Genomic DNA, 13,443 nt, shown 5'->3' with positions numbered 1-13,443 from the left:
GTGTGTGGAATGATGTGTGGAATGACGCTTGTAATGATGTGTGCAATGAGGTGTGGAATGAGATGTGGAATGAGGTGAGGAATGATATGTGAAATCATGTGTTGAATGAGGTGTGGAATGATGTTTGGAATGATGTTTGGCAAAATGTGATCGATGGTGTGAGGAATGATGTCTGGAATGATGGCTGGAATGAGGTGTGGAATGATGTGTGGATTGATATGTGGAATGGTGTGTGGAAGGATGTGTGGAATGAGGTTTGTAATGATAAGTTGAATGATGTGTGCGATGATTAGTGGAATGATTTGTGGAATGAGGTATGGAATGATGTGTGGAATGATATGTGGAATGATGTGTGGAATGAGCTGTAGAATGATGTGTGGAATGATGAGTGGAATGATGTGTGGAATGATGTCTAGAAAGATGTGTGGAATGATGTGTGGAATGAAATGTAGAATGATGTGTGGAATGATGTACGGAATGATGTGTGGAATGATGCTTAGAATGATGCGTGGAATGATGTGTGGAATGAATTGTGGAACGGTGTGTGGAATGATGTTTAAAATGAGGTGTGGAATGATGTGGGAATGATTTGTGGAATGAGGTGTGGAATGATGTGTGGAATGAGGTGGGAAATAAGGTGTGGAATGATGTGTGGAATGAGGTGTGAAATGATGTGTGGAATGATGTTTAAAATGATGTGTGGAATGAGGTGTGGAATGATGTGTGGAATGATGTGTGGAATGATGTGTGGAATAATGTGTGGAATGATGTGTGGTATGAGGTGTGGAATGATGTGTGGAATGAGGTGTGGAATGATGTGTGGAATGAGGTGTGAAATGATGTGTGGAATGATGTTTAAAATGATGTGTGGAATGATGTGTGGAATGATGTGTGGAATGATGTGTGGAATGATGTGTGGAATAATGTGTGGAATGAGGATTGGAATGATGTGTGGAATGAAGTTTGGAATGATGTGTGGAATGAATTGTGGAATGATGTGTGGAATGATGTATGGAATGATGTGTGGAATGACGTTTAGAATGAGCTGTGCAATGATGTGCGGAATGTATTGTGGAATGAGGTGTGGAATGATGTGAGGAATGATGTGTGGAATAATATGTGGAATGATGTGTGGATGATGTGTGGAATGAGGTGTGGAATGAGGTGTGGAATCATGTGTGGAATGAGGTGTGGAATGATGTGTGGAATGATGTTTGAAATGATGCGTGGAATGATGCGCGGATAATGTGTGGAATGAATTGAGGAATGATGTGTGGAATAATGAGTTTAATGATGTCTGGATGATGTGCTTAATGATGTTTCGAATGAGGTGTGGAATGATGTGTGGAATGATGTGTGGAATGATGTTTGGAATGATGTGTGGAATGATGTGTGGAATGATGTGTGGAACAATATGTGGAATGATATGTGGAATGATGTGTGGAATGAGGTGTGGAATGATGTGTGGAATGAGGTGTGAAATGATGTGTGGAATGATGTTTAAAATGATGTGTGGAATGATGTGTGGAATGATGTGTGGAATGATGTGTGGAATGATGTGTGGCATAATGTGTGGAATGAGGATTGGAATGATGTGTGGAATGATGTGTGGAATGATGTGTTGAATGAGGTGTGGAATTATATGTGGAATGATGTGTCGAATGAGGTTTGGAATGATGCATGGAAGGATATGTGGATTGATGTGTGGAATAAATTGTGGAATGATGCTTGGAATGATGAGTGGAATGATGTGTGGAATGATGTGTGGTATGAGGTGTGGAATGATGTGCGGAATGATGTGTGGTATGATGTGTTCGATAGTGTGAGGAATGATGTCTAGAATGATGTCTGCAATGAGGTGTGGAATTATGTGTGGAATGATTTGTGGAATGAGGTGTGGAATGATGTGTGGAATGATGTTTTTGATTGATGTAGAATGAATTGTGGAACGCTGTGTGGAATGAAGAGTGGAATTATGTGTGGAATGATGTGTGGAATTATGTTTAGAATGAGGTGTTTAATGACGTGTGGAATGATTTGTGGAACGAGGTGTGGAATGATTTGTGGAATGAGTTGTGGAATGATGTGTTGAATAAAATGTGAAATGACGTGTGGATGATGCGTGGAATCAGGTGTGGAATGGTGTGTGAAATAATGTGTGGAATGAGGCGTGTAATGATGTGTGGAATGAGGTGTGGAATGAGATGTGGAATGAGGTGACGAATGATGAGTGGAATGATGTGTGGAATGACGTGTGGAATGATGTGTGGAATGGTGTGTGGAATGATGTGTGGAATGAAGTTTGGAATGTGGTGTGGAATGATCAGTGGAATGATGTATGGAATGATGTGTGGAATGATGTGTGGAATGATGTGTGGAATGATGTGTGGAATGATGTGTGGAAAATGATGAGTGGAATGATGTTTGGAATGATGTGTGGAATGATGTGTGGAATAACGAGTGGAATGTGTTGTGGAATGAGGTGGGAAATGAGGTGTGGAATGATGTGTGGAATGAGGTGTTTAATGATGCGTGGAATGATGCGTGGAATGATGCGTGGAAGGATGTGTGGATTGATGTGTGGAATAAATAGTGGAATGATGTTTAAAATGAGGAGAGGAATGATGGGTGGAATGATGTGTGGAATGAGGTGTGGGATGATGTGTGGAATCATGTGTTGAATGAGGTGTGGAATGAGGTATGGAATGATGCATGCAATGATGCGTGGAATTATGCATGGAAGGATGTGTGGATTGATGTGTGGAATAAATTGTGGAATGATGTTTGGAATGATGAGTGGAACGATGTGTGGAATGATGTCTGGAATAATGTCTGGAATGAGGTGTTGAATGATGTGTGGAATGATATGTGGAATGGTGTGTGGAAGGATGTGTGGAATGATGTTTGTAATGATAAGTTGAATGATGTGTGCGATGATTGTGGAATGATTTGTGGAATGAGGTATGGAATGACGTTGGGAATGATATGTGGAATGATGTGGGGAATGAGGTGTGGAATGATGTGTGGAATGATATGTGGAATGATGGGTGGAATGATGTGTGGTATGAGGTGTGGAATGATGTTTAAAATGATGTGTGGTAAGATGTGTTCGATGGTGTGAGGAATGATGTCTGGAATGATGTCTGCAATGAGGAGTGGAATGATGTGTGGAATGATATGTGGAATGGTGTGTGGAATGATGTGTGGAATGATGTGTAGAATGATGTGTGGAATGATGAGTGGAATGATGTGTGGAATGATGTCTAGAAAGATGTGTGGAATGATGTGTGGAATGAAATGTGGAATGATGTGCGGAATGATGCATGGAATGATGTGTGGAATGATGCTTAGAATGATGCGTGGAATGATGTGTGGAATGAATTGAGAATGGTGTGTGGAATGATGTTTAAAATGAGGTGTGGAATGAAGTGGGAATGATGTGTGGAATGATGTATGGAATGACGTGTTGTCTGGTGTGTGGAATGAGTTGTGGAATAATGTGTGGAATGAGGTGTGGAATGATGTGTGGAATCATGTGTTGAATGAGCTGTGGAATGAGGTGTGGAGTGAAGCGTGGAATGATGCGTGGAATGATGCATGGAAGGATGTGTGGATTGATGTGTGGAATAAATTGTGGTATGTTGTTTGGAATGATGAGTGGAATCATGTGTGGAATGATGTGTGGTATGAGGTGTGGAATGAGGTGTGGAATGTTCTATGGAATGAAGTGAGGAATGATATGTGGAATGATGTGTGGAATGATGTGTGGAATGATGTGTGGAATGAGGCGTGGAATGAAGAATGGAATGATGTGTGAAATGATGTGTGGAATAACGGATGGAATGTGTTGTGGAATGAGGTGGGAAATGAGGTGTGGAATGATGTGTGGAATGAGGTGTGTAATGATGCGTGGAATGATGCGTGGAATGATGCGTGGAAGTATGTGTGGATTGATGTGTGAAATAAATAGTGGAATGATGTTTAAAATTAGGTGTGGAATGATGTGTGGAATGATGTGTGGAATGAGGTGTGGAATTATGTGTGGAATCATGTGTTGAATGAGGTGCAGATTGAGGTGTGGAATGATGCATGGAATGATGCGTGGAATGATGCATGGAAGGATGTGTGGATTGATGTGTGGAATGATGTGTGGTATGAGGTGTGGAATGATGTGCGGAATGATGTGTGGTATGATGTGTTCGATCGTGTGAGGAATGATGTCTGGAATGATGTCTGGAATGAGGTGTGGAATGATGTGTGGAATGATATGTGGAATAGTGTGTGGAATGATGTGTGGAATGATGTGTGGAATGAGGTGTGAATTAATGTGTGGAATGATGATTGGAATGATGTGTGGAATGATGTGTCGAATTAGGTGTGGAATAATGGGTGGAATGATGTTTGGAATGATGTGTGGAATGATGTGTGGAATGAGGTGTGGAAGGATGTGTGGAATGGTGTGTGGAATGATGTGTAGAATGAGGGGTGGTATGATGTGTGGAATGAGATCTGGAATGATGTGTGGAATGATGTGTAGAATGATGTGTGGAATTATGTCTGGAATGATGTGTGGAATGATGTGTGGAATGATGTTTGGAATGATGTGTGGAATGAGGTTTCGAATATGGTGTGGAATGATGTGTGGAATGATGTGTGGAATGATGTTTGGAATGATGTGTGGAATGACGTTTCGAATGAGGTGCGGAATGTTGGTTGGAATGATATGTGGAATGATGTGTGGAATGAGGTGTGGAATGATGTGTGAAATGATGTGTGGAATGATGTTTGGAATGATGTGTGGAATAACGTGTGGAAAGATGTTTGGAATGATGTGTGGAATGATGAATGGAATGAGTTGTTGAATGATGTGTGGAATGAGTTGTGGAATGATGTGTGGAATAAGTTGCGGAATGATGTGGTGGAATGATGTGTGGAATGATGTGTGGATTGATGTGTGGATTGATGTGTGGAATGAATTGTGCAACGCTGTGTGGAATGAAGAGTGGAAATATGTGTGGAATGATGTGTGGAATTATGTTTAGAATGAGTTGTTTAATGATGTGTGGAATGATTTGTGGAATGAAGTGTGGAATGATGTTTAGAATGAGGTGTGGAATGAAATATGTAATGATTTGTGGAATGAGGTGTGGAATGATGTGTGGAATGATGTGTGGAAAAATATGTGGAATGATGTGTGGATGATGCGTGGAATGAGGTGTGGAATGGTGTGTGGAATGATGTGTGGAATGAGGCGTGTAATGATGTGTGCAATGAGGTGTGGAATGAGATGTGGAATGAGGTGAGGAATGATATGTGAAATCATGTGTTGAATGAGGTGTGGAATGAGTTATGGAATGATGAGTGGAATGATGCGTGGAATGATGCATGGAAGGATGTGTGGATTGATGTGTGCAATAAATTGTGGAATGATGTTTGGACTGATGAATGGAATGATGTGTGGAATGATGTGTGGATGATGTGTGGAATGAGGTGTGGAATGAGGTGTGGAATCATGTGTGGAATGAGGTGTGGAATGATGTGTGGAATGATGTTTGAAATGATGCGTGGAATGATGCGTGGATAATGTGTGGAATGAATTGAGGAATGATGTGTGGAATAATGAGTTTAATGATGTCTGGATGATGTGCTTAATGATGTTTCGAATGAGGTGTGGAATGATGTGTGGAATGATGTGTGGAATGATGTTTGGAATGATGTGTGGAATGATGTGTGGAATGATGTGTGGAACAATATGTGGAATGATATGTGGAATGATGTGTGGAATGAGGTGTGGAATGATGTGTGGAATGAGGTGTGAAATGATGTGTGGAATGATGTTTAAAATGATGTGTGGAATGATGTGTGGAATGATGTGTGGAATGATGTGTGGAATGATGTGTGGCATAATGTGTGGAATGAGGATTGGAATGATGTGTGGAATGATGTGTGGAATGATGTGTTGAATGAGGTGTGGAATTATATGTGGAATGATGTGTCGAATGAGGTTTGGAATGATGCATGGAAGGATATGTGGATTGATGTGTGGAATAAATTGTGGAATGATGCTTGGAATGATGAGTGGAATGATGTGTGGAATGATGTGTGGTATGAGGTGTGGAATGATGTGCGGAATGATGTGTGGTATGATGTGTTCGATAGTGTGAGGAATGATGTCTAGAATGATGTCTGCAATGAGGTGTGGAATTATGTGTGGAATGATTTGTGGAATGAGGTGTGGAATGATGTGTGGAATGATGTTTTTGATTGATGTAGAATGAATTGTGGAACGCTGTGTGGAATGAAGAGTGGAATTATGTGTGGAATGATGTGTGGAATTATGTTTAGAATGAGGTGTTTAATGACGTGTGGAATGATTTGTGGAACGAGGTGTGGAATGATTTGTGGAATGAGTTGTGGAATGATGTGTTGAATAAAATGTGAAATGACGTGTGGATGATGCGTGGAATCAGGTGTGGAATGGTGTGTGAAATAATGTGTGGAATGAGGCGTGTAATGATGTGTGGAATGAGGTGTGGAATGAGATGTGGAATGAGGTGACGAATGATGAGTGGAATGATGTGTGGAATGACGTGTGGAATGATGTGTGGAATGGTGTGTGGAATGATGTGTGGAATGAAGTTTGGAATGTGGTGTGGAATGATCAGTGGAATGATGTATGGAATGATGTGTGGAATGATGTGTGGAATGATGTGTGGAATGATGTGTGGAATGATGTGTGGAAAATGATGAGTGGAATGATGTTTGGAATGATGTGTGGAATGATGTGTGGAATAACGAGTGGAATGTGTTGTGGAATGAGGTGGGAAATGAGGTGTGGAATGATGTGTGGAATGAGGTGTTTAATGATGCGTGGAATGATGCGTGGAATGATGCGTGGAAGGATGTGTGGATTGATGTGTGGAATAAATAGTGGAATGATGTTTAAAATGAGGAGAGGAATGATGGGTGGAATGATGTGTGGAATGAGGTGTGGGATGATGTGTGGAATCATGTGTTGAATGAGGTGTGGAATGAGGTATGGAATGATGCATGCAATGATGCGTGGAATTATGCATGGAAGGATGTGTGGATTGATGTGTGGAATAAATTGTGGAATGATGTTTGGAATGATGAGTGGAACGATGTGTGGAATGATGTCTGGAATAATGTCTGGAATGAGGTGTTGAATGATGTGTGGAATGATATGTGGAATGGTGTGTGGAAGGATGTGTGGAATGATGTTTGTAATGATAAGTTGAATGATGTGTGCGATGATTGTGGAATGATTTGTGGAATGAGGTATGGAATGACGTTGGGAATGATATGTGGAATGATGTGGGGAATGAGGTGTGGAATGATGTGTGGAATGATATGTGGAATGATGGGTGGAATGATGTGTGGTATGAGGTGTGGAATGATGTTTAAAATGATGTGTGGTAAGATGTGTTCGATGGTGTGAGGAATGATGTCTGGAATGATGTCTGCAATGAGGAGTGGAATGATGTGTGGAATGATATGTGGAATGGTGTGTGGAATGATGTGTGGAATGATGTGTAGAATGATGTGTGGAATGATGAGTGGAATGATGTGTGGAATGATGTCTAGAAAGATGTGTGGAATGATGTGTGGAATGAAATGTGGAATGATGTGCGGAATGATGCATGGAATGATGTGTGGAATGATGCTTAGAATGATGCGTGGAATGATGTGTGGAATGAATTGAGAATGGTGTGTGGAATGATGTTTAAAATGAGGTGTGGAATGAAGTGGGAATGATGTGTGGAATGATGTATGGAATGACGTGTTGTCTGGTGTGTGGAATGAGTTGTGGAATAATGTGTGGAATGAGGTGTGGAATGATGTGTGGAATCATGTGTTGAATGAGCTGTGGAATGAGGTGTGGAGTGAAGCGTGGAATGATGCGTGGAATGATGCATGGAAGGATGTGTGGATTGATGTGTGGAATAAATTGTGGTATGTTGTTTGGAATGATGAGTGGAATCATGTGTGGAATGATGTGTGGTATGAGGTGTGGAATGAGGTGTGGAATGTTCTATGGAATGAAGTGAGGAATGATATGTGGAATGATGTGTGGAATGATGTGTGGAATGATGTGTGGAATGAGGCGTGGAATGAAGAATGGAATGATGTGTGAAATGATGTGTGGAATAACGGATGGAATGTGTTGTGGAATGAGGTGGGAAATGAGGTGTGGAATGATGTGTGGAATGAGGTGTGTAATGATGCGTGGAATGATGCGTGGAATGATGCGTGGAAGTATGTGTGGATTGATGTGTGAAATAAATAGTGGAATGATGTTTAAAATTAGGTGTGGAATGATGTGTGGAATGATGTGTGGAATGAGGTGTGGAATTATGTGTGGAATCATGTGTTGAATGAGGTGCAGATTGAGGTGTGGAATGATGCATGGAATGATGCGTGGAATGATGCATGGAAGGATGTGTGGATTGATGTGTGGAATGATGTGTGGTATGAGGTGTGGAATGATGTGCGGAATGATGTGTGGTATGATGTGTTCGATCGTGTGAGGAATGATGTCTGGAATGATGTCTGGAATGAGGTGTGGAATGATGTGTGGAATGATATGTGGAATAGTGTGTGGAATGATGTGTGGAATGATGTGTGGAATGAGGTGTGAATTAATGTGTGGAATGATGATTGGAATGATGTGTGGAATGATGTGTCGAATTAGGTGTGGAATAATGGGTGGAATGATGTTTGGAATGATGTGTGGAATGATGTGTGGAATGAGGTGTGGAAGGATGTGTGGAATGGTGTGTGGAATGATGTGTAGAATGAGGGGTGGTATGATGTGTGGAATGAGATCTGGAATGATGTGTGGAATGATGTGTAGAATGATGTGTGGAATTATGTCTGGAATGATGTGTGGAATGATGTGTGGAATGATGTTTGGAATGATGTGTGGAATGAGGTTTCGAATATGGTGTGGAATGATGTGTGGAATGATGTGTGGAATGATGTTTGGAATGATGTGTGGAATGACGTTTCGAATGAGGTGCGGAATGTTGGTTGGAATGATATGTGGAATGATGTGTGGAATGAGGTGTGGAATGATGTGTGAAATGATGTGTGGAATGATGTTTGGAATGATGTGTGGAATAACGTGTGGAAAGATGTTTGGAATGATGTGTGGAATGATGAATGGAATGAGTTGTTGAATGATGTGTGGAATGAGTTGTGGAATGATGTGTGGAATAAGTTGCGGAATGATGTGGTGGAATGATGTGTGGAATGATGTGTGGATTGATGTGTGGATTGATGTGTGGAATGAATTGTGCAACGCTGTGTGGAATGAAGAGTGGAAATATGTGTGGAATGATGTGTGGAATTATGTTTAGAATGAGTTGTTTAATGATGTGTGGAATGATTTGTGGAATGAAGTGTGGAATGATGTTTAGAATGAGGTGTGGAATGAAATATGTAATGATTTGTGGAATGAGGTGTGGAATGATGTGTGGAATGATGTGTGGAAAAATATGTGGAATGATGTGTGGATGATGCGTGGAATGAGGTGTGGAATGGTGTGTGGAATGATGTGTGGAATGAGGCGTGTAATGATGTGTGCAATGAGGTGTGGAATGAGATGTGGAATGAGGTGAGGAATGATATGTGAAATCATGTGTTGAATGAGGTGTGGAATGAGTTATGGAATGATGAGTGGAATGATGCGTGGAATGATGCATGGAAGGATGTGTGGATTGATGTGTGCAATAAATTGTGGAATGATGTTTGGACTGATGAATGGAATGATGTGTGGAATGATGTGTGGTATGAGGTGTAGAATGATGTTTGGAAAGATGTTTGGTAAAATGTGTTCGATGGTGTGAGGAATGATGTCTGGAATGATGGCTGGAATGAGGTGTGGAATGATGTGTGGATTGATATGTGGAATGGTGTGTGGAAGGATGTGTGGAATGAGGTTTGTAATGATAAGTTGAATGATGTGTGCGATGATTAGTGGAATGATTTGTGGAATGAAGTATGGAATGATGTGTGGAATGATATGTGGAATGATGTGTGGAATGAGGTGTGGAATGAAGTGTGGAATGATATTTGGAATGATGGGTCGAATGATGTGTGGAATGATGTGTAGAATGATGTTTGGAATGATGAGTGGAATGATGTGTGGAATGATGTCTAGAAAGATGTGTGGAATGATGTGTGGAATGAAATGTAGAATGATGTGTGGAATGATGTACGGAATGGTGTGTGGAATGATGCTTAGAATGATGCGTGGAATGATGTGTGGAATGAATTGTGGAACGGTGTGTGGAATGATGTTTAAAATGAGGTGTGGAATGATGTGGGAATGATTTGTGGAATGAGGTGTGGAATGATGTGTGGAATGAGGTGTGGAATAAGGTGTGGAATAATGAGTGGAATGACGTATGGAATGATGTGTGGAATGATGTCCCGAATGATGTGTGGAATGATGTGTGGAATGATGTGTGGTCTGCTGTGTGGAAGGAGTTGTGGAATGATGTGCGGAATGAGTTTTGGAATGATGTGTGGAATCATGTGTTGAATGAGGTGTGGAATGATGCATGGAAGGATGTGTGGATTGATGTGTGGAAAGAATTGTGGTATGTTGATTGGAATGATGAATGGAATCATGTGTGGAATGAAGTGTGGTATGAGGTGTGGAATGAGGTGTGGAATGTTTTATGGAATGAAGTGAGGAATGATATGTGAAATGATGTGTGGAATGATGTGTGGAATGTTGTGTGGAATGAGGCGTGGAATGAGGAATGGAATGATTTGTGAAATGATGTGTGGAATGCTGTGTGGCATAGGTTTGGAATGTTGTGTGGAATGATGTGTGGAATGAGGTGTGGAATGATGTGTGGAAAGATGCGTGGAATGATGTGTAGAATGAGGTTTGGAACGATGTGTGGAACGATTGGTGTAATGATGTGTGAAATAATATGTGGAATGAGGTTTGGAATGATGTGTGGAATGATGTTTGGAATGATGTGTGGAATGATGTGTGGAATAACGGGTGGAATATGTCGTGGAATGAGATGGGAAATGAGGTGTGGAATGATGTCTGGAATGAGGTGTGTAATGATGTGTGGAATGATGCGTGGAATGATGCGTGGAAGGATGTGTGGATTGATGTGTGGAATAAATAGTGGAATGATGTTTAAAATGAGGTGAGGAATGATGTGTGGAATGATGTGTGCAATGAGGTGTGGAATGATGTTTGGAATCATGTGTTGTATGAGCTGCGGAATGAGGTATGAAATGATGCGTGGAATGATGCGTGGAATGATGCATGGAAGGATGTGTGGATTGATGTGTGGAACAAAATGTGGAATGATGTTTGGAATGTTGAGTGGAATGATGTGTGGAATGATGTGTGGTATGAGGTGTGGAATGATGTGCGGAATGATGTGTGGTATGATGTGTTCGATGGTGTGATGAATGCTGTCTGGAATGATGTCTGGAATGAGGTGTGAAATGATGTGTGGAATGATATGTGGAATGGTGTGTGGAAGGATGTGTGGAATGAGGTTAGTAATGATAAGTTGAATGATGTGTGCGATGATGTGTGGAATGATTTGTGGAATGAGGTATGGAATGAAGTGTGGAATGATATGTGGAATGATGTGTGGAATGATATGGGGAATGATGCGTGGAATGATGTGTGGAATGAAGCGTGGAATGATGTGTGCAATGAATTGAGGAATGATGCGTGGTATAATGAGTTTAATGATGTCTGGATGATGTGCGTAATGATGTTTCGAATGAGGTGTGGAATGATGTGTGGAATGAGGTGTGGAATGATGTGTGAAATGATGTGTGGAATGATGTGTGGAATCATTTGTGGAATAATATGTAGAATGATGTGTGGAATGATGTGTGGAATGAGGTGTGGAATGATGTGTGGAATGAGGTGTGAAATGATGTGTGGAATGATGTTTAAAATGACGTGTGGAATGATGTGTGGAATGATGTGTGGAATGATGTGTAGAATGATGTGTGGAATAATGTGTGGAATGAGGATTGGAATGATGTGTGGAATGAAGTTTGGAATGATGTGTGGAATGAATTGTGGAATGATGTGTGGAATGATGTGTGGAATGATGTTTAGAATGAGCTGTGCAATGATGTGTGGAATGATTTGTGGAATGAGGTGTGGAATGATGAGTGGAATGATGTGTGGAATAATATGTGGAATGATGTGTGGATGATGTGTGGTATGAGGTGTGGAATGAGGTGTGGAATCATGTGTGGAATGAGGTGTGGAATGATGTGTGGAATGATGTTTGAAATGATGCGTGGAATGATGCGTGGAATGATGTGTGGAATGAATTGAGGAATGATGTGTGGAATAATGAGTTTAATGATGTCTGGATGATGTGCGTAATGATGTTTCGAATGAGGTGTGGAATGATGTGTGGAATGATGTGTGGAATGATGTGTGAAATGATGTGTGGAATGATGTGTGGAATGATGTGTGGAATAATATGTAGAATGATGTGTGGAATGAGGTGTGGAATGAGGTGTGGAATGAAGTGCGGAATGATGTGTGGAATGATGTGTGGAATGAGGTGTGGAATGATGTTTGAAATGATGTGTGGAATGATGTTTAAAATGATGTGTGGAATGATGTGTGGAATGATGTGTGGAATGACATGTGGAATGATGTGTGGAATGATGTGTGGAATGATGTGTGGAATGATGTGTGGAATGATGTGTGGAATGATGTTTAGAATGAGCTGTGCAATGATGTGTGGAATGATTTGTGGAATGAGGTGTGGAATGATGTTTGAAATGATGCGTGGAATGATGCGTGGAATGATGTGTGGAATAATATGTGGAATGATGTGTGGATGATGTGAGGTATGAGGTGTGGAATGAGGTGTGGAATCATGTGTGGAATGAGGTGTGGAATGATGTGTGGAATGATGTTTGAAATGATGCGTGGAATGATGCGTGGAATGATGTGTGGAATGAATTGAGGAATGATGTGTGGAATAATGAGTTTAATGATGTCTGGATGATGTGCGTAATGATGTTTCGAATGAGTTGTGGAATGATGTGTGGAATGATGTGTGGAATGATATTTGGAATGATGTGTGGAATGATGTGTGGAATGATGTGTGGAATAATATGTGGAATGATGTGTGGAATGATGTGTGGAATTAGGTGTGGAATGATGTGTGGAATGATGTGTGAAATGATGTGTGGAATGATGTTTAAAATGATGTGTGGAATGATGTGTGGAATGCTGTGTGGAATGATGTGTGGAATGATGTGTGGAATAATGTGTGGAATGAGGATTGTGAATGATGTGTGGAATGATGTGTGGAATGATGTGTTGATTGAGGTGTGGAATTATATGTGGAATGATGTGTCGAATGAGGTTTAGAATGATGCATGGAAGGATGTGTGGAT

This window comes from Pristiophorus japonicus, unplaced genomic scaffold, assembly GCF_044704955.1.
Source record: "Pristiophorus japonicus isolate sPriJap1 unplaced genomic scaffold, sPriJap1.hap1 HAP1_SCAFFOLD_37, whole genome shotgun sequence".
Taxonomy (NCBI): domain Eukaryota; kingdom Metazoa; phylum Chordata; class Chondrichthyes; family Pristiophoridae; genus Pristiophorus; species Pristiophorus japonicus.
Note: the sequence above shows the minus strand (reverse complement) of the source record.